At 48.8% G+C, this 22,134-nt stretch overlaps 1 protein-coding gene across 4 annotated transcripts in view; it reads right to left on the bottom strand.

Moving 5' to 3' along the window:
* Positions 1–17,450, bottom strand: part of CTIF (cap binding complex dependent translation initiation factor) — a 156,270-nt gene extending 138,820 nt beyond the window's left edge. For all 4 annotated transcript variants that reach the window (XM_075488871.1, XM_075488872.1, XM_075488873.1 and 1 more), the window contains exon 1: positions 17,327–17,450. The gene's annotated coding sequence lies outside the window, so the exon portion shown is untranslated. The remainder of the gene's footprint in view (positions 1–17,326) is intronic.
* Positions 17,451–22,134: the final 4,684 nt, after the last annotated feature.

The following is a 22,134-nucleotide window of genomic DNA, read 5'->3' as shown; positions in this document are numbered from 1 at the left end:
GGTCTTGGAACTTCAAGGTGCTACCGCAGGGAAGGCATCACAGATCTAGAGGGTCTTTGATGAACATCAGAAGTTTGGCCTTAGTTTTCAGAACGCCTCTGGGGTGACTGCATTGAATAAATACTCAGCAGCTCAGGAAACCAGGCCAAGAAGGCACCGAGAGAAGCTTTTTCTCCACAAATACAGCCTGGTCAGGGATAGTGCCAGAAATACTTATTTTGATAAGTTTGCCTCCTGACCCAAAAGGAAATGCTGTTCCTACAGGGCTGGATGACGACTGGAGGACCCAGAACCACCTGCAGACATCAAAGACCAACAGGATCCATCTTTCAGGACAGCTGTGTCCACCCCAAGACCCCACTTGCAGTGGAAAACCCACCAGCCATGCCCAGGACTGACCCCCCCACAGCAACTGGGGGACCTGCAGGCATGAGGACAGCCCAGAAACACATCCACACTATTTTTTGTTCTTTTGTTGAAGGGTCCTTCATGTTCATCATGAAGGTCTTCCCGTGATGACCTCCACCACATGGCAGCCCCACTGAATACGGCTGCAGGGACCAAAGGAGCTCGTGCCAGGCCACGTCAGCATCTGAGAAAGTCCCCTCCTGCACCTCCCTGCACCAGCCAACCTCCACTTACACCCAAGGGATTAACAGCCCCAAAGTTAATCATAATGAGAACATGGGGGGAGGACTGTAATTGCAGCAAAGGGGAGCAGCATCAGCAGTTTCAGCAGAAACATCATAGCAGGATGCCTGCTATTCACATACCTTTGACCTCAGAGATACAAATAAAGAACCCAAACTACTTAGCTTTGGGAAAAAAAGAAAAGAGGTAAGGGAGAATTTGATTAATCAAGAGACTGTATAACGCTATATACCCAGATGGTATCTCACATTAAAGGGCCTTGTAGGTGGAAGCCCATCGTTGCCGATTCTTAGATGCCTGTACAGTGCAGGTCAGATGAGGGTATCTGAGGGATCTTTATAACCCACCAATTAAGTAGCTGAGCTTAACAAGGGACTGGAAAAGGCACTTCTGGAATAAATCATACAATATGAATGATCAAGAAAATAAACTCCGCGCCTAGCCCTGAGTTACCGCAAGCACTTGGAGACTTCAGAGGAAGATGTAACCACTGCTAACATAACCACAAAACGCTGGGGCTTGGGGCAGGCTTTCCCCACTCCCACTAGAGTTTTCTTCGGGGCTTCTCCCTCCCAGAGGGAGCTTGAAGAACCTCTGTGCTTGCTGAGGACCCCTGGTCCACAGGGACACCCTGCTGCTGGTGAGCATCCCCACATGTCCACAACATCCAGAAGAAGCCCAATGCCTTCCAGCACCAGGAACCAGAGGTGACACCTGGCACTCAAGTCCCACACGTCCCCTCCTCTGGTGTGGGACAAGGGTCATGTACCTCCCCTATCTGCATTCATCTGAGGAACTGAATCCCCCTTTTGCAGAAGCAAAAGGCTGAACCCATCAAATAATAATAATTAAAAAAAAAAAATCACTTGTTTTCCAGCAGCCCAGCTTTGGCTTGGTGAATTTTAAATAGTTTTGGTCAAGTCACTGCAGCCAAAACACTGGAAAGAAAATGCTGGAAAAAGTTCTTTTGATTTTTTTTTTATTTTTAAACAAAGGATTTTTACTTTTATTTCACAGTGACATACACTAAATTTCCTCAGCTCTCCATTATGGTGTAAAATACTTTAAAACAGATTTCATTTTGGATTGAATAAAGCCTCTTTGACTTGACATTATTTCGTTTCCTGTTTTAACAAAATAAAAATATCTATTCTCATTGACCCCAGCTAAAAATCTTCTTACCCCCACAACTATCCTTCTACCACAATTTTGCTAATTAACTGAAAAAAAATACAGTTACCATCCACTATTTGTTCTGTGGGCTGATATTTAGGAGTATTCAGAATACCTAAGGATAATTTGGGGTACCCACCCAAAAGATGCAGCAGTGCTCCAGGACAGAAGATGTAATTCACATATATATTAGAAACTCATAGGAACCTCAGGAAAGTTCACATATATCACTTTTTTTTTTTTTTAAAGAAGAGGGAAATAAGGGAAATAAGGAAAATGGGACACTTACATCCCCCCAAAGAGAGGGGGAACTGCTGCAGCCCCAATTCTGCAGGCAAGGTGCAACGTGAGGCACAACCAGTGCCAGCCTTTTCAGGCTTTATCCTCCCAGCAATGCCTCTGCTTCGGCTTGTTCCCAGCTCCCCCACGGGCTGCTCTGCCCCTGGAGAAAATATTTACTCTCCAGAGACTATCAGGCATTGCACAAGATAACACCCAGGGCTGCAGAAACCCCGATGCAGATAAAGCCTTGCTGATGCTCAGATGATGCCCCACTGCATCCTCTCCTGCTCCCTTTCAGGTCAAACTGGGTCTTGTACAGGACAAAGGTAAAAAAAAAAAAACAACCCAGGTTTTCAAGACAATGCTGCTGACTTGTTGTTTTTCAAACCCTCTGCCACCAAGCCCCTGCAGTGCTGCTAACCTCTGCTGATCCCATCAGGTGGTTTAACCAGGGAGCTTAGTGGTAAGCCCTGTCCCTGAAAGGAGGCACCAAGTTATATAGGGTTATTCTCTGCCCGAAGGGGACCGCAGAGGCTTTCTGGGACAATACCCAACTTCTTCAATTTTCATGAAGAAACTGAAATTTATAAATGGAGAGAACTCACCCCACGATGCAATGTTTTGTTGTGGGTTTTTTTTCCCTTCTTCTGGGCTTTATTTTATTTATGTTGAAGTAGCTGTTAAATCCTGTTAACATGCTGCAAATCCCTGTCTTGCTGGAAAAAGAATTTGGCACCTTTAAAAGGTAACTGGCCTATATCTGTACCCAAATAAACCCCTTATGGAAAGGAAAGGGGGCAGGTAGGGAAGGCAGCATCTGCTGTGGGGAGGGCAGGGCAGCAGGAGGGGTCTGGCAGAAGGAAGGAAAAAATGGGATAGGGAACAAAAAAGTGGGATAGGGAACAAAAAAAAAATTGGATAGGGAACAACAACAAAAAAATGGAATAGGCAACAAAAAAAAATGGGGTAGGCAACAACCCTGCATCCATGAGCAGTGCAGGAAGTGGCAATGCACAATTTTCACCCATTAACTTCAGCAGCCAGAGGATTTCCACAGTAAAGAGGATGCACGTGTACAGTCGGGGCAGGGGGAAGAGGAGGGGGTTGCGATGAAGAGCAGGGCTGCAAGCAGACACATGCAGGGGAGCTGCCTAGAAGGTCTGGCAGGCTGAGGCCACCAAACCCAGCAGGATGGCCATCGGAGCAAGAAAGGTAGTTCACAAGTATTGCACTATATCCGGCTACAAACCTTATTCTCTGGCTTTACCTAGCCTGAGCGAATGAATAATATTATTAGAAGACAGACAAGAAATCAAACAGCAACTTGGAGAAACCAGGGAAGCCTCCTGAGAGCCAAGGAAACCTGCACTATCTAGGGAAGAGCGAGATTATAATAATTAGGTCAGTTGGCAATAAGCCTTCTTAGTGCACACAGGCACACACGCGCTGCTGCCTTGCTAGAAAGTGGTGATGTCCCCGAGGAGCTGCAAAACACAACAGCGACATGCCAGGGGCATGGAAAAGACTGGTAGCAGAAAGCCTTCTCCATCAGCAAACCACAGCAGCTGCTCACCTCAAGGTCTGAGGATCAGTAGCTGCAGCATGGGAAACTCCGATGGGATATTAGAAAATTCCTTCACTGTGAGCATGGTTCAGCACCCAGCAGGTGACCCAAGGGGGTATGCGGTCTCTATCCTTGGAAACAGTGTCAAGACTCAGCTGGATGAGGCCCTGAGCAGGCAGGTTTGACATAGAAGCTGGCCCTGTGCTGAGCAGAGAGCTGGACCAGAGGACCTCCAGAGCTTACTTCAATCCAGAATAACTCCAGGATCTTGCCTAGGGAGACCTTCCCTTAGCCCAGACTTCCAGGACAAAGCCACCAGGTTTTACCTCCAGCTTAATCAAAACCAGAAGAAATTTCTTCTCAGCAGAAAGTGGCCTGGAAGTCCAGGCTGACCTTTAGGAGAGGTAACGGAGGTTGACGTGAAGCTCAAATACATGACAATCACTCACAGCGAGCAAAGCCTTCTGCTCCAGGAGGCAAAGAGGATGGCCCCATGCAGCAAGTGCTGTACAGGGTATGTATGCACTTTTCCATGTAAAAAGGGAGCTGGAGGCTTTCCATTACCCATCTCTTCCTTCCTGGATGGTTTGACATCAGCTCTGCCCATCCTGGCAGCCTCAGGGATCAAGGACTTGAAAGACCCCCAGCTACAGCCCCAGAGTAGGAGCTGGACTGAGCTCACATCCAGATGTTTGACACCAGACCAAGCAAACAGGAAAGGGAGACCAAAGAGGAGGATGCGCTCACTGCCCTGACACCCCTTTCTCTCTTCCTCCTCATCTGTACCACGCAAGAGCCATTATCTGTCTCCGATTTGGCCATCTAACACCGGGGCCCAACCTCCAATCCAGAAGATAGAAACCAGTCACCTATTGCTTGGACTTTAGGGTCTCCCTCTAGATGGTGACTTGAATCAAATGCCCACCTTCCAAAAGCCACTTGCTTTTGTTAACAGTGGAGGCAGATACTCCTTCACTGGTCTCTCCAAAATTTTTTTTAAGCTGCTTCTTTGTCCTCACCAATATTCCCACTTCCCACTTGCCCCTACAACCCACATCAGCTCCCTGGACAGCTCAGGGCAACCCACACACCAACCAACAGTATGAGATGCTCTTGTGAAGCCTCATGCTTTCAGACCACACAGCTGTCCCTCCAGCAAGCTGTGTTGATACCAGCAAGCTTTTCCCACCAGCCAACTGCCAAGTAGTCCACCAATACATGAAGTCCTTCAGGACATAAGTATTTCACTGATTGATTGATACCAGTTAAACCCAATCTTCACACAAGAAGAGCATCCTACAGACTCAACTGTCCTGTACACACTTCATGCAATCATGAAGTTATTGCAGTCACTAGAGCTCACTAGCCAAAAACCAGCAGCCCTCCTTAAATATACACAAATATTTTTCCATACTCCTAGGTCATGCAGAAGACCTCATGCATGATGCTCATGTTCAGCCAGCAAACTCCTCTTGTTAGCTTCCCGACCAATGCTCTCATTTGGTTATGTACTCCGATCTCCCTCCAGCACATTAGAAAACAGCAGCCACAGTTTCTCATGTACTTTGAATCAAAGTTCGCTGCTTTTTTGTTAAAATAATTAGCTAATCAAACCCATTGCTTCCAAGCTGACATTCCTCCTAATGCTTTAATCAATAGACAGAGATGCTCAGAAGAGAGCTAATATGGCCTGAGTTGAATGTAGGTGCTATGAGGACAACGCTTTTCATTCATGTCACACATGTCACGTGGAAGAGACCTAAGAAGAGAGAAGCTGGAAGCACACAATGGACGTGTCTACTGTAATAAAGTGGATAAACAGACAGAATTAAGGAAATAAGTGGAAAATTTTAGTTTGAGGCTTATTAACCTGTGGAAAGAAGGAGAGGAAAGCTTTACTGGCTGACACTTCCCGTCAAGCTGAGTGTAACGTTTATAGACAAGTGGAAAAGGTGGGAAGCATTAAGGGACGGAGGGGAGGATTTGCCAACAGATCCACCTCTTGGCATCCACTTAGAAGGATCTGAGAGTCACACCACTGGATGCTTTACAACCACCACGCTGGTTAACTAACGGCCTCTGACAGGTTCACGATTTGGTTGGATTTCTTAAAAGAAAAAGAAAAAAAGATGAACACAAGCAAGCAAAACCCAAGTTGGGGTAGTGAAGCATTTCTAGGTGATGACCAGCTTCAGACTTCCCAGCACACCCAAACACCTCCACGCAAATGTTCACCTCAGCTGCTAAATTTCCACAACTCCTCAATTACAATTTTTTTCACAACTTCAGCCACCACCTTATCATGAAGCAAGTTTAAAGCACTTCCCATAAAACTTGACTTTAATGCCTGTAGTGTCTCACAGCAGCCAGAATTGGCCAGAAAAGGCAACATGATGCCCCCAGGCACCCACACTCCAACTGCTGCAATGGGTTGGCCCAAGGCAAGGGCCAAGAGACTCAAGGAAGGAGAAGAAGTGTGATCTGACATGGGTATTACAAGAAGCATTAGGCTTCATTTTCTGGAGTTTCTTGTAAAAATATTTGGAAATTCTCAGAGTTTACATTTACTTACTAGAGACAGCTTAACCACCAGCATCCCCATCAGTGTACCACCATTTTTGTTGACTACCAGACCAAAGAGATGGCTTCCTTACAAAGTGCCTCCTTCATCTTTCAAACCAGACTCTTTCCTTGTGTATTTATGGTTGGCAGTGCCCGGAGAGAGCCTCCTCCACACACTTCCCATGGCAAACAGCTCCTCGAGAAGGTAAGTAACGCGAGGGGCAAGTGAAACCTGCCTCCTGCAAGGTTACCACACCTTCTCCAGAAACATCTGGCTGAACTGGATGGGTCTGATTCAACAGAGATCCCAATAAACATCAGACGTAACTTCTGGGTCCTGGGCTCTGTGCTCCTTACCCCAAGATCTTGGGCTAGTCAAGGCCCTGTTTTGGGGCACTCAACAAGATACCTTTGCTACCAGCAAACCACATTCGCTGTTCAATATGAGGACTCCCAGGTAGCCCCTATGTACTTGGAAGTACCTTAAAGGTGTTCCAGCCACACTGCAGAAGCTTGGTCTAGCCCTGCTGAGCAAACATAGTATTACCAAGCTATTAAAAGCTCTGCTGAAACCGATCCCATGACACGAGACCTCCACCACCACCCACCGTGCCAAAAGGCCTTGCTTTTCAGTTCTTCTCAAGTACCTGGCACAACAGGGTCATGATGAAGGTCCATATCAATAGCTACAATCTTTAGCGCCAAATGAGGTGTTAATATACACAAAAAAAAAGCTTGAATCTTGTGACCACCAGAGAAGTCCTTGCTCACAGCACATGAGCTTCAATAAGGCCACGTCTGGAGTTACCGATGTTCTACCAAAGGCTTGTGGAACCCTAAAATTCACCACTCACTGAAATTCAGCCATGTCAAAGTGGGATCAAACTCTGCTGCACACACCACGCAGACCAAGAGTGGGGATTTGTTATGAAGCACCGGTAACCCTATTACCATAAGCTACTGGAGAAACACTGCCCAACCTTCTGCAACACACACTCACATGACATTGCTCCCAGCCAGAACCAACCCAGGAGCTGAGAGACCACCCAGGAGAGCCAACCGTCAGCAAAGGCACAGGACTTCTGCTGTGGAGGTAAGATCTCCCCAGCAAGGATCCCATCCCATACATCCTCAGCAAGGATCCCATCCCATACAAATTATTACTCCTGAGAGTAATAATTTGAGAGAAGATAAAATTTGAGAGAATAATAATTTGAGACAAAGATCATTCCTACTCCAACAACTTTATAAAACAAAGGAATAAGTGGCGCATGTTGGAATTTCCTAAGCAGATCAAAACTGCTTTCAGGGTTTGAGTCTCTGGGTTTTGGAGGAGGAGAGGAAGGGTTCTGGGGGGCTTGGGAGTTTCTTCTTCTTTTTATTTTCCCTTCTCCCCTTTAGAAAGAAGCAGAGTTTGCAGCCAGCTGTGCTGGCTTCCAGAAGAGGAGAACAATTAACCTGAAAGTAATGCACTTGTTTTTAATATAGTACATGGCACGCCAAATGCCTGGTATCACTTAGAGTGGCAGATGATTTAGTGACTCCCTCGCTGAGCAGCAGCATCTGAAAGCCCTGCGGAGAGCAAGCGATGCTTCCTCCCTGGTATTTAGCAGCCAGTTCAGCTCTGCTGTGAAAGGTAAGCTGGCAGCAGTCCTGCACGGAGCGAGCATCATCATCCATCCATCATCCACACAGACCTCTGCCATTGGTGCCATCAGATGGCATCCTTCAGTGGTGCCGGTAGCACGACTGGAGTCATCTTCACTCTCCTCTGTGGGATAATTGCTGAGGTGACTTAGAAATTAAACTTATATTCACACTTTTAGGTAAGGCACAGCATTGAAGAAGCTTCCCGGGTGGAACGCGGCTGACATGCAAGGAATCCATTCCATGGAAGTTCCTTAGGCCTGCAACCTTAGACATCGGTAACGCCAGGGGAACTTGGTGTGCTGACTCTAAGAGGTACGGCTCGGAGGGTGGAGCGGTGTGGAGATGCCGCAGCCAGGCTCTGCGATTAAATGGGAACTTAAAGGTGTCATGGAACTGATAAGCTGCATATTTACTACCCTGGGCCAACAGCCTGTCATGTTTTTGACAAAATGCTGTCCTTTTGGTGAACTTTGCTCATTATAACATCATTATAATACCAAAACACACCTCCATCCCAAAAGCTACCCGCCTCCAAGGTGCGACCACCCCTCACTGAGCTTGCGCTCTGAATTTTTCCTAGCCTATACCTTTAAAAGCAAAGCGAGAAAACTTTACACCAATCCTAAACAAAGGTATGTATGACTAGAGTCACTCAAGCTCCACCCGAAAGGTGAAAAATAGTATAAAATGGCTTAAGAGAAAGAGAATGTTAGGGAAGACACCATCATGTACCACTCTGACCTCTGGGATCAGTCAATGGGCTGAGCCTCTCTTCCCCCCCATCGGGACGCCTTTGGGTAAGAGTTGAACACTTGGTTATTCCAAGTGCCTCCCCGGGAAACTTAGAAATCTCTCTAGAGTCGCTTTATTATCTTTTAACACATTTGTAGCCAGCGGTGTTACTCATACTCTTGTTATTTGCACGTGCTTTGCAGACAGTGAATTTATCACTGGTAATCCAAAGAATCTGTGTGTCTGTTGCTCTAATAAACTGCACTCTTCATTGATCTAGCCGTGGTAGTTCTCATTGAACACGACCAGACTCTTTAAGTGTGGCCGTGATAGTTCATGCAACACGACTAGACTGGGGGTGCAGCACGTTATTAGTGAATCCGTAATCGTGAAGTTCAGTATGCTGAACATGACTGGACTTATAACGTTGTAAATTAATGCTGTCGCCTTAGTGAAAGCCCTGAGAGGGCTCTGACTCTGATAAGTGGCTACATATACAGTCCTTAGAAAATAAACCGTTGACCAAGTCTGAGCCTAAGACTGGACTTAGCCACACCTAGACTCCTCTCTGAGAAGGAGTTTAGAAAGCAAGGGGGTCCTGTCTGAACCTCGTGACTCAATGGGAGGGTTCCCCCCCCAGCCACTCCTCAGACTCCTACGCGACAGTAACTCTTTTAACGCAACACCTCTCCCTGGTGAGTCCGTGCCATCAAATTTCATCAATTTTTTTATAGTATGACTAGGCCAGCCCCCCAAATTTCATTTGGCTGGACTCGCCTGCCTCTCCACAGACATCCATGCTCACAGATGGGGAGCAGAGCAGGAGACCTGGAGCTGCTGCAGGTCTGGCAGTATGTCCTTGCTGCGTTACTATCCTCCTGACACAGGGAAAGCTCCTGCTGACTGCTCATCCTCCCCCACTGTGCCCTTCCCCACCGAAATGTGTGGTGAGGAGGCAGACAGGCTCTCGCTGAATGAAGCGAGCGTAATTGGAGGTGCTCAAGGAAAACCTCGGCAAAGCCAGCAAGGGATGACTTGTGCAAACCAGAGCAGGGGAAAGGCTGAGTCACTTCCTCCCCCAGAGCCCTAAATAGAGAAGAGTGTAAGGAAAATCATTCTCCAAGCTGACAAAAAAGGAAGAGAATCCCCAGTTTAAAAAAAAAATAAAAAATAAATCAAAGTGCATATAGTGATAGCAGAAGGGGAAGAGACAGAAAAGGCAGCCTCGTGCTGCAGCTGTAATGGGAAAGGCTGTCAGGAGCAGAGAGGGGCAGAGCATCATCCCTGGCTCCTTTGGGAACTGGGGGTTCACTAATCACTTTTAACAGCAGCTCCAGGTCCAAGGCAAGTTCACAGACCATTGATGGTGCCGAAAAGCCACCACGCTGCTGCCTCGTCTCCTCCAGGCAATGCTGCCGGCCGCAACCTCAGTCTCAATGGGAAACCGCAGCGAGCCTGGGCAGAGCCTGGCCAAGCTTTTGGGGACAGATTTTATCCACTCCCCAGCGTGCAAATGCTCTACGTGAGCTTCTAGGTGGCAGCACGTGAAATGCCACTATTAGGAACAGTAACAGTATAATACCCAATTATCCATCCCAGCAGGTATGTGGTGAGGCTAAGCTCAAGGCTGGAAAACCCTTTTGAACGGTGGGATACTGGTACAGGCAGGAGACTCTGGAGAGAAATCAGCCACCAGCTTTTCACTGCAAGTTCGGTGGTCAAGCACAAAGTCCTGGGACAACAGCGTGGCAGCATAGAATAGAATAGTTTGGGTTGGAAGGGACCTTTAAAGGTCATCTAGCATCATCCCATCACACCCTCCCCAGCAGCATCCCTACAGCCAGCTCTTCCTTCCCCGCATTCAAGACAATTTGGGTTATTTCCTTAAAGAAAATTTAGTGAATTACTAAAGCCACTTCTGAGTTAACCGACCCACTTGCATCCAGACAGATAATATTTAAGCTCACGATTGCTGCAGCCTCTCCTTGTAGGCAAGAAGAAATTTGGATTTCCCTCTTCCACCTTCTTTCTTACAGCCTGTAAGTTCTTATCTTTGAGACCTGCACTCCTCTGTCAAATTTGGCTGAAATTAGTCCCTGGGTTAAAAAAGCTTCTGGAGGAATAGCAAGTGACAGCCAGTCTGAGTGCATAAGCCTCATTTCTGTTAATTTAAAAAAAAAAAAAAAAAGCACAGAAATATAGAGAAGAAGCTTCAAAGTGGCCGTTTGCAGTCAATAAATAAATCTTTTGCCCCATGTAATGCAAATACATTAAAAAAAAAACCAGCTGTGCAAATATCCTTTCTTGGAGCCGATTCCGAGAAAGACAATGTGTGCTCTGCAGATACTCCGAAACCCAGGAGGGAGGGAGAGGAACCAGCACCCTGGGGTGAATCTTTGCATTAAAAGCATCCAGGCAGGGATGCTGAGTCTCTGCCAACAACCAAGTGCTCCATAGGGCTATGATGCCCTGCCCACCACCGATGCTGCTCCAAGCATCCACAGAGCAGGAAAAAATGCTCCGCTGCTCGCGCCAGGCCGGCATGGGGATGGACAGAGCAGGGATGCAGGAAGGGATGGAAAACTTGCTGTTCACCAGAAGAGCGCGTTTCATTTCAGAGCTGCCATCAGATACGAGAAACTGCTGGTCCCAAAACAAAGGGAAAAAGCTGTTGGAGAAAGCCATCCATCACCTCGTCACAGCTGGTCCCCTGCAGCTCTTCAGCCTCTTCATCCGCATCCGTGGCCTCCTCTTCCTCTAGAGGCATCTATAGCCATCGTGGTGAGATCCCATGGCCCCTGAGAACTCCACCTAACTCATCTACTAGCTTGCAATGATGAAATATGCACGTGGCAAGGAAAATAAAGAAATAATTTCCAAAAGCACCCCGAGCCTCCACATCCTGCTGTGAAGCCTCCAGCTGCAAAAATTATTGCTGCAAGTTTTAGGATCACCAGCCTGGCTTCCCGAGCCAGAGAAAAATGTAATCAAAGATGCCTCCAAGCCAATCGCCTGGCTGGGAAGAGGCATTTCTTGGATCACCAATATGCCCTGATCTAAGGGAATACAGCTCCCGTGGGTGCAGGCATCCACCCCCGTCTCTTCTCACCATGCAAAGCAAACACCACCTTAAACATAAAACATTTCTCTATTATTAAACTCCAGCTGACAACCACAGCACAACCACAACCCTTCTTGCTTTCTTTTCCTCTCTTGCCCAGACACCCAAGATGGTATTTTTGATGGCACGTTATTAAAATCCCTTCTGGCTTCGTTGCAGCTGGACACGGTGCCCAGGAGCCCTCCGGCCCAGGGGGTTTGCTTCTGGCCAGATGATGCAGGGAGATGCCAGCACCCAAAAGCAAAACAGCATTTGCAGACCACTGCTTCAGGCTGGCTTGGTTGGACCTAGACTACACCATAGTCCCGCCGGTGGCCGAAGCGCACGCTTCTCTGCAGGACAAAAAAAATCCTTTAAAATTCACCCCACGATTATTCCTGCAAGATCCCCCATTAGCAAACACTAAGATGTGTTTTCACAGACCTGAACACCCTTCAAAGCCACCTGCAGAAGCTGGTGGCCCCAAAACGACATCTCCATGGACCACGTAGCAGAAGGAGCAGCTCGCAGCCACGGCCATGGGTGAGCCCAGCTCTGCAAAGCAGCTGTCCCAGTCCTGATCTTGCCCAAGGCTGTGCCACCCACGACTGGCTCCATGCCAGTTGGCAAAGCTCTGGCTTCACAAACGAGATGCTCAATGCTCGTGACAGCCGAGACCCCTGAAACATCTGCAGTGCATTTCTGTTCTAGCTCGAAAGCGTTGTGCTTGCATAGACAGACTTGTGAGATTTAATCAAATGATGAAAAACACTTGGGATCGTACCTACTTATTTGCAGAAGACCTTCTTAATGCTAGCTTGGGGATGGACTGGGTGCCATCCCTGCCATGTGGCACGGCACAGCTGATCGCAGAGACCCAGACTGCTGCTGTGTGCCATGCTGCCGTGCTGCAGCCTCCCATGCCACCCTTCCCACGCCAACCCAGCCACTTGCCTCCCGTGCCAGCTATCACCCAATGCAACCGGCGGCGGAGGGACAGCGACAGCTTGGTTGTGAACACCAGCTTCTCCCAAGGTCCTGGTTAACAAAGCCAAGCAACACAGCTCCTCCAGGATTTCATGAGTTCAAAAGCATTTTTCAGATTTCATTACGAACCCCGTTAACAGTTCCCCATCACAGGTAGCTGGGGAAGCTGGTGGCAGCTGTTTATCTCCCTGTAGCTTCTGCTTTGGCTTGGGGCAGGCTCCAGCGGTGGTGAAGCTTTCCCGGGGCAGCACAGGCTGTACAAACCAGTCCCAGCGAGCTGGGCCAGCTCCAGAGGGAGGGGGAAGGTTGGTTGGGGTTTTTTTGCATTAAGGCCAATTAAAATCACCGGTGAGAAATGAGAAGCTTGTGGGCACCCGCATGCATCCTCAGGTCACCCGGGCATGATGTGACACCAAGGGACAGGGCACACCACACAGCCACCCACCTCCACTCCCCATCCCAGGGACATCCCCACCACGGACACATCATCCCACCCATAACCCTTTCTGTCCTGCCACCTGAGAGATGCAGATGACTTCCACCACCACCCAGCAGCGTGCTGGATGCAACCATGCTGGGGAAGAAGGCGAAGCTGAGCTAGTGCTGGTGGCCACAGAGGAGACACCCTTGATAAATTGCTGCACGTTATGAAATACTCCTGCAGCAGGTTCCTGGCTGACAGTCGCGGCAGGATTTGGTCCTGCAGAGATAGCAGAGGCAGAAGTTTAGTTGTGTCACCACAGCTTCTCCTACCACCTAAGAAACCAGGTTTTTCTTCTCCTGTACCACGACTGCTACATGCCTGGGGGACAGGGGAGGCCAAGGGTTGTCTCTGTAGGAGAGGAGACAGGAGCAATGGCTTTTCTGAAGTAAGCATGAGACTACTCCTAGTCAACCTGTGGTCCCTAAAGCCTCAGAGGTCCATGGACTGCCTCAAAGGAGTCTCCAAAAGCTAACTCGAAACAGAAATTATCTCAAATCCATTATAGAGACACCATCCCCATTCCTGGCCACTGTTGGGGTACTCTACATTGCAGAAGACCGACGACAACAACGCAGAGTCCAGCAAGCCAAGGCTGACCATGGCACAGCCCAAGGCAGACGTGGAAGAAACAAAACCTCTCTTTTCAGCAGAAAAGTTGATGGTTAAATGCACAAAAGTTTTGAGAACATCCAATGTCATCCCCATTTCAGTCTGAACTGAGCAGGAAACATATTTCTCTTAGGATCACCAGCAAGGCATCTATGTTGTAAATGACTATATATATATATATATATATATGCACACACATATATATAAATAAATAAAAATAAAATAACCAGTCTCTCAAACAAACAGAAAATGATTGGTTAGCTACACTAGCCCTTTATTTCAGATGACTCAGTAATGCGCTATTTACGCTCAGGTAGCAGAACTGCACCTTCTCCAAGGAGTTTCACAATAACATCCCAAAGCATTTATGGCGATTACTCGTCCAGAAGCCTCAATGCTTCCAGATTTTTGAGACAGGAACAGTTGTCCTTTCCCCAACCTGATGAAGAGCATGAGCTACCCCAAACAGAGCAGCAGAGTGTTAACTCTGAAACTTAACAATGTCATGTGTAATGTAAATGTCTTAATACTTCTGCCAAACTGAAGAACAAAGAAATCATTAACAATATTTAATTGCTCCATATTTTAGCAGAAATAGTCAGGCAATATGCTAAATATGCCCCAAACATCTCCTGAAATAGCTCATCTGCTGCCCCCAGCTTCCATAGAAACCATAGGGTCTTGCTGTACTTTTAGATATAGCTCCTCACAAATACACAGGACCCCAAACACTCCCTTGAGCAGCAAGAACACAAAATTAAATAAGGTTCAGGAGGGTTTTCTTGTTGCTCTGCAGACACCTGCAGGCAAAAACTCAACCGGAGATAACTACCTAAATTTCACACCACTCCTGCTGGGAAAAGACCGAGCAGCGGCAAGGACAGCTGCGAGGAGAAACAGGAGAGAGACACCCAAAATGAGAAGGAAGGAGAGAGTCAGCATAGCAAAATTTGTCCTCACCAGGAGACCATGGTAGAGTGAACTCAACAGAGCACTTCACCCCGAAGTGAGGATGCTCAGAGAGCAAAAAAAGAGTATTTTTCTCTTTCAAGACAGAGTGCTGAAGGAGGGACATCTGGAGATAAAGCTCAGCACCTCGTCATCTTTCCTTTCCCTTCCACAGTTTGGATCAAGGGCTAACAACTATGAAGGATGTTTTCATGCTTTGCACATTATTTTTCACGGCGCTCAGGAACCCTCCATAGACCATTCCCATCCCATTTGTGCACGAGGCTGACCCAGCTACGGGAATGAAGGTATCAAAGCCAGCCAAGTCCCTCAGGTAGCTCGCTCCTCTCCCACATCCCCCTGCAAAGGCAGAACTGGTGTTCAATTCATCTCCACAAATGGTTTCTTCGGTCTCCTGTTGGCCGGGGAGCTCCTGGGTGCTGGGCTTTACCCTCCAGCTCACTTGAGACAAGTCACATTCCCACGTCACCTTCACCATCCAACTGCTGCTCCTCTGCTTTCCTTTAAAAGCAACCTGAGATCTTATAAATGATAAAAAAAATGCTTCCTAAGAGCTGCACAAGTCCCACAACACTTTAACCATGACATCTTAAATTCGCAGAGCCCTCCAGTGCAGTACCCGCATTGCAAGGAGGGCTCAGACAGAGCTCAGAGGGAAAGAGCTTTACATACAAGCACAGCCTGAGCTTCCCAAAACAGACACTGCTCGTCTCTCTGCCAAAGATAACACACTTAACGCGGGGAAACCACAGCCTACAAATTTTACTCAAGGCTCAAGGGAATAAAATCCAGCACAAGGTTTTGCTCTTGGACCTCAGGATCAGCAAGGGCAGAGCAAAGCCTTTACGGTCCTTACAGGGAAAAATAATGTGGATCAACACAATAAAATGGTTTTTTTTCCACTCACTGGAGACAAAGTGTGAATATTTGCTTGTCAGGGTCACATAAGCTGTAAGCAGAGTGGGATGCTTCCCTCTCCATCCCGCGTGGTACACCCCTGCCAGCATCTGGATGCTCAGAGGATGGTCCACCATCAAAAAGCCTTCCTACATTTTGGAGAGGAGGGACTATTAAACCACCTGGTCTTATTTTGGTATCTTTGGGTTGAGAGAAACAACCCAGAAGCTCACTGTATCTTCTGCTTCCTCCCATCTCTTTCATTTCTGTTAACAAGGCCATGACTTCAAGCTTCATCCTATACCTGCCTGAGTGGTGGAGGAAGAGTAGCATTGATTACTGGAGCGGGAGTGAAAGTGGCACAGATGGGCACGTGGAAACGGCCTATTTCAGAGGAGCCACCAGGTCTCCAGAGAGGCCCGGGGCACTTCAGCCCTCCTCATCACGCTGGGAAACAGCACCTGCCCCTTTCCAATCTAATGGGATTGCTACCTCATCCAGTGTGGGGTCTTACTGGTGGGGGTCTCACCCCTTCCAGAGGAGCCTGACATAGGGAACAGCCCCGGGAGATGAATTAGTCTCATTTTATGGAAAAACAACTCCAAGGACCGAGTTTTGAGGCACTGGGACGCCAGGGACACCCAGCAACTGTGCCTCCAGATGTATGGCATTGCTGGGGGCAGCTGTGGCAAAAAATGTCCTGCAACTGCCAGCTGCTCTGCTGCCACTAACATCTGTTGTCCCCTACTGTCACTCACAGTCCCTGAGACCATGTGCAACCAGAGTGACTCTGCAAGAAAAACAATAATAATAAAATAACAACAAAATTTAGTCCCTGGTGAGTCCTCGCTTGCTACACCCAAACCCAACCCTGCATCAAGGATAGGGAAAGCACCTCCCAGGAGGTGGGAGATGCTCCCACCTCTGGACCACACAGCAGTGGACATCCCACCCGGGGATGTCCCCCCCCCGTAAAGATGTTCAGAGTTAAACCAGGTGGTACCTTTGTGCCTGTGCACGCTGCCACCGCTCTCATCCTCCCGCCCCAGCACTTTGCTGTGCACGAGCCACCGCCAGCTTTGCTGCAAAGGGGATAACGATGAATGACGCTAATTGCTATAGGGACCGGCCGAACGCTTGCACCCAATGCGTTTCCCTCTCCTTTTTGTCTGTGGGGTCTCGCCGGAGGAGACGGAGGGAGAGGCCAGCCCTGCCCTTCATCAGGCACCCACTAACGAAGCGGTCCGGGAAGCTTCCGGAGGCCGAGCCGTACCCGAATCCGGCCCCGGACCCCCGTTGCCCCCGTTACCGCCCTTCCCGCCGCTCGCCCTTGCGAGGAGAGGGAAATATCGGGGGGTGCTCAACGTCCACACACAAATTGGCAGCGAAGGGAAGGAAAATCACACGAGACGAGGCCGCTCACGCAACGCGGTTACCGAACCCAGCTGGGAGGCCAAATCCCCGTGCCGGCTTCATCTGCAAAATTAAAACCCAACCCCACGGCGGCCCAGCCAGCCACGCTGTTTGCAGCCCAGAGCGCACCCACGCGCGTTTTTTTTATTTCCGAGGGAGACAAAAGGCGGGACGTGTCCGTCCGTCCGTCCCCGCCGCCGCTGCACCGGCTGCTGTGTCATCGCCCCCCCCCCCCCCCCCCCCCCGGCCTTACCGTGCTGCGGTGCCGGGCGGTGTCAGAACCCCGCCGGGAGGCTCATGGGCGCCGCGCTGAGGTGGGGGGAGACAAGGGGCGTCGCCCACCCGGGAGCAGACACCCGGCTCCAGCGGAGGGACGGGCCGGGGCGGCCGGAGCGTGACGCGCGCACGCCCGCCCGCCCCGCCATCGCCACCGCCTCCTCCGCCGCCGGCCCTGCCGGGAGATGTAGTCCGCGCCCCGCCGCCCGGCCTGGCTGCCCAACGCGGGCTGGTAGCGGCTCCCCCAACATCCCTGGGGTTCTTGATCAGCCCCCCCGGACCACCGAGCCCACCCACCCCGCCGGGACTGGCTATTAAACCGCCCAGATTTCAGACCAGCTTCTGTGTTGTCATTCCCACCCCCGGCCCCAGGCTGAACACTGTAATTCTCATTTTCCCACCTCCACCACCGGACCATCTCCTGGCTAGCCAGGCTGCATCCTTCGGGATTCATCCCGAGAACCACATCCTCTCCCATCCCTCCTCCTCCACGGTCAGCGGCACCCATCCAGCCTTTAAGGAGGTGGGTTTTAAGCTGAGCTTAAAAGAAGGAAACTGCAAATGTTTCCATATAAATCAAGCGTTTCCATATAAATACACAAAACTCTGAGTCGAGAAATGTAAAAAACAGAATTTAAACACCTTTTAAACACCCTTCTAGCCAGCTGGATCCATTTAGCCCCTTCAGACCTGCTCAAAGCCACTTGGAAATGTTCCTATAAGCAATTTAAATCACCTTCTCCTTCTCCTTGTCCCATCAGGCTCTCAAAAACACCAACCCACCTAATCATTCCTCTTTTCTTGTTGTTTGGGTTATATTCAAGAGGTAACTTTTTTTCTAGCCATGGATTCTTTGTTGCTGTCTGTCTAGTTCTGCCATAACATTCATCTGGATAAATGGATCATGTTAATGAACATCAACGGAAGAACCGCAGCCATAAATTAAGCAGAAGAGCTAGCCTCTGAAGAAACCTTAATTCTACTTTGACAGCAAAATCAGATTCAAAAGATCTCTCTCCATGCTGTGCTTTATTTTTGGCCGTATCGTTGCCATGACAACCTTATATTCACCGGAGGGTAGCTATAATTGGGAGACCACATTTTTCATTTAGCTCCAGATTTTTTTATTTTGTCGTATTTTAAGCAAAGGGGAACTGCCTGGATTTTCATATTTTTATCTATGATCATACTACGATTTAATTATTAATCCGAGCGCCAATAGCATTGCTCCAGCGAAGGCTGAGCTTCCATGCAGAGCTCACAGGGGCAGACAACAGCTCTGCCCGCATCCCATTTCCCCAGCTCATCTCCTCCTGCAGCCCCCCTGCATCCCCTCCAGCCCCACAAGCCCCTAAGCAGAGAGCCCCCAGGACCAGGATTTCCCAGGGATGCTCCTGGTGTATGAGAGCAGGATTGAGGAAAAAAAAGGTAGGATCCACTCTTGCATTAATGAGCATTTTTTGAAAAGCCAGTGCGATTGGGATTGTCAACTTTAACCTGATAACAGTTTGTCTCAGCTACTTATTAATAGCAAATCTCCCTCTTTGGAGAACACCAGCCCATAGGAGTGATATTAATGGTGTGAACATGCTGGCATGTGTAAAGTCCTGCTCCTGGGTGGGCACATCAGGTCCTGGCCCCGCATGGTGGGACCTTTCTGAGCATCCCACTCCTGCCCCAACCTGCTCAAAGCATCCCTGACCTGGTGACATTGCAAAATGCCACCAGGCGCTCACCTCCATCCTTGCTGGAAGGAGGAGGGTGGCAGGGCTGGGGACTGGGTGCTCTGGTTCAGAAGCCCAGATGGGTGCTGGATCAGGGCACACAACTTCTAGCCTGAGATTTTTTTGGGGGAAATGACCCATCCCACAGAGCGTAGTGTTTGCGGGAGCATGGGAGGGAGCTGGACTCATTCCTCTAGTAGGTGGGAGAGAATTTGGACAGGGATGACAGCAGGGTGACTAAAGGGAAACCCAGGGAACGTGGCACATGGGATGGGTGCCGGGCAGCATCAGCCTGGGACTCGAGAAAAAGTGCCATCTCTGCCATCTCACCCCAGCACTCCCACCCTTGCATGGGTTTGAACCTCCACAGCCACGCTGGTTGTGGCCTTCATTATTAACCTGTCCCAGCAGGAAGAAAGTACAACTTTACGGTAACTGGGGACTTTTCTCCAGGAGCTGGTGTGGCTCCAGGCCCAAAGAGCAAAGCAGAGCTGCTGGTCCTGTCCCCATCCGGGTGCAACCCTGCTCCCCTCCAGCCTGGTGCCTCAGCCCCTCTGATGTGCACGCTCAGCGGCTCAGCCTCCTCCTTTTGTCCCTGCTTCTGGCTTCGTCCCGTTGGAGGGAAACTGGGAAAGGAGAGGGTTTCCACTTAAAAGAAAAAAAAAGAGAGGAGTTGTGAAAAGCCGGGGATGGAGGAGGGAATGGAAACATCCTTCTTTCAAGGAAAAGATGCTGTGGCTGCTGTTCTGGTTACCATACGCCAGGTAATAACACGAGATGACTCAGTGCTTGGGAAATTAAATTGGCTTTTTATTAAAAGAGTGTATTTAGGGAGGTAGTGAGGTATCAGGGGAGTTCCTCCATCGCCGTAGCAGAGGGAATTGAAGCAGGCTGCCTGGCTCCTTATGCTGCCAAGCACAGAGTCCACAAGATGCTGGGACCCGCGTGGGCAGGCCCGTATCCTGCCTCAGCATCCTCCCAGAGTTGCTCCCAGGAAAGCGCTGAGCGTCTCTGGGAAGATGTTAAGAGCCTCCCTCAGCTCTCTCCCAATTCAGTGAGAACTGGTGGATCTCTGCCAGTGGGAAATGCTCCAGCCTCAAGATTTTTGTCCCAGGAAAACAGCAAGAGATGGAAAGAGCAGCTGGGGACGCAAAGATATTTGAGAGCACAAACTGCAACCAAAAAGATGCCATGCCAAACTCTGCCCTCGCTCTGGCAATACCCTTTAAAATGGCTCAGCAATGATGGGAACCTGCTGCTTTGAAGGGGAAATATAGAATATTTACAAAGCACCTTGCTTGTAGCTGCGGTGTGCTGGTAGCTTGGCCCTCCCTCTCTAGCTTGGAGCAAATCTTGCCTTCACAGAGTGTAGCTGAAGGCAAAATTCAACATACTGTGTTCTGCTCAAATTATACATCCCCTGTGTGGAAAGCTCAGTTATACATACAGATAGGTACTGAAAAAATAAACTAAAGAAGAAGGGAATTCCTTTCTTCTTCCCCAAGTACTTCTGGCATAGGTGGGATGATGGGGATGTCTCCCAGGACGGAGACACAGTGATGCCCTCAGCAGGTTTCTAAGGAGTGACCATCTAAATGTCACCATGGTCATCAAGTGCTTAGATGTTCCATCAGAGACTCCTGTAGGAAAAGAAACCCTTAAAATAGTCGGGTCAACAATCTTCCTGCCAGAGTCAGAGAGATCATTATTCTTGCCGGGCTGCAGTTGAGTTGAAAGCAAATAGACCTCCTTTAAAAAACCAAATAATAGACCTACTGTAGAAGCAAGGACTGGAGACAGGCAAGGTCTTTATTCCCTTCCCGACAGAGCCTGAGAGATGGCTCTGCCCTCCTTCCTGAGTGTGGAGACGTCTGGCTGTGCCTGGGGGGCTGGTGGCATTGGATGTGGGGCTCCAGTAGTTCCTCCTCCACCCAAATCTTATGGGGTGAGATAGCCTGGCTGCAAAACTAGAGAGAAACTGAGGCGATGGGACGTGAATGTGGCCAGCCAGGATGTTCGTGGCAAAAGAGATAGCACAAAGCTGTCAAGACTCTCTCCTATATATATATATATAAAAAAATCAAATTTCAGAGCAGGGTACCCACGGGTGAAGCAATGCTTTGCTATGGCAAGAGGAGAAGCTGGTTTTGAAACGCCGAGTGCGGGGACAGGCTCCTTCCCCCACTTCTCAGTTATTTTTAGAAGGGCATTTGTATCCAGTGCAGCGATTGGTGCCAAGGCTATTTTCAAGTCAAGGCTAAATTCACTGGTATTTGGCGAAGGTCTGAAACAGGATGGGTCTGGGCTCCTGGAGAGCTGGGCTTATGAAGACTGCTTTGCTGCAGATGGGTTGAAATCCAGCTCTGATGCAGCTTTCCATACTGCAGATGAGAAGATGCGAGTCAGAACATTCGGATTTTCTCTTTGACCTCCTGTGTCGCTTAAAATAATATCCCTAATTTCCCATATTTCACATAACTCAGCTGCATAATGGGATACCTGGACATAATTCATGACTTTCCTCCCCTGATTTAATTCACAACTACATCTAAGGATTAAAGAGGCCTTAGAAATGCAAAGTATGATTACCCAGGTAAGAACAAATTACCAATTTAAACGATTGCCACTATTCTAGCCCCAAGGAAACATATGGGCATTTGCAAAGGTCAAGCTGCTGAGGAGGCTGAGCCAAGAGCTGGCAGAGGCATCACAAGGACTTGGGATGGGTGATGAAGGGTGTCCTTCCACACCAGGCAAGGCAAATCTTGTCAGATGCCTCCTCAGGGTGACAGAAAGTATCTCTGACAAGGACATCAATAACTGGGTTTGCTGGAGAATGGAGTCAAATTAACCATTGACAAGTGCATTTTGCAGGGGCACGGCCAGCCAGGAAATATTCCAGTAACCCAGAAATATCTCTCTCTTCCCCTGCTTGCAAATGGGATTTTTTTCCATAATCCCTTATTGTGGATATTAATTGTATCAGAGGATTGTGATGCTGCTTAGAGGGGTGCAGTGTGAGGGAATCGCTAATCAGTGGAGTGGGAGAAGAAGCAGGGGA

Source organism: Mycteria americana, assembly GCF_035582795.1.
Source record: "Mycteria americana isolate JAX WOST 10 ecotype Jacksonville Zoo and Gardens chromosome Z unlocalized genomic scaffold, USCA_MyAme_1.0 Scaffold_18, whole genome shotgun sequence".
Lineage (NCBI taxonomy): Eukaryota > Metazoa > Chordata > Aves > Ciconiiformes > Ciconiidae > Mycteria > Mycteria americana.
Note: the sequence above shows the minus strand (reverse complement) of the source record. Positions and strands in the feature narration are given on the sequence as shown.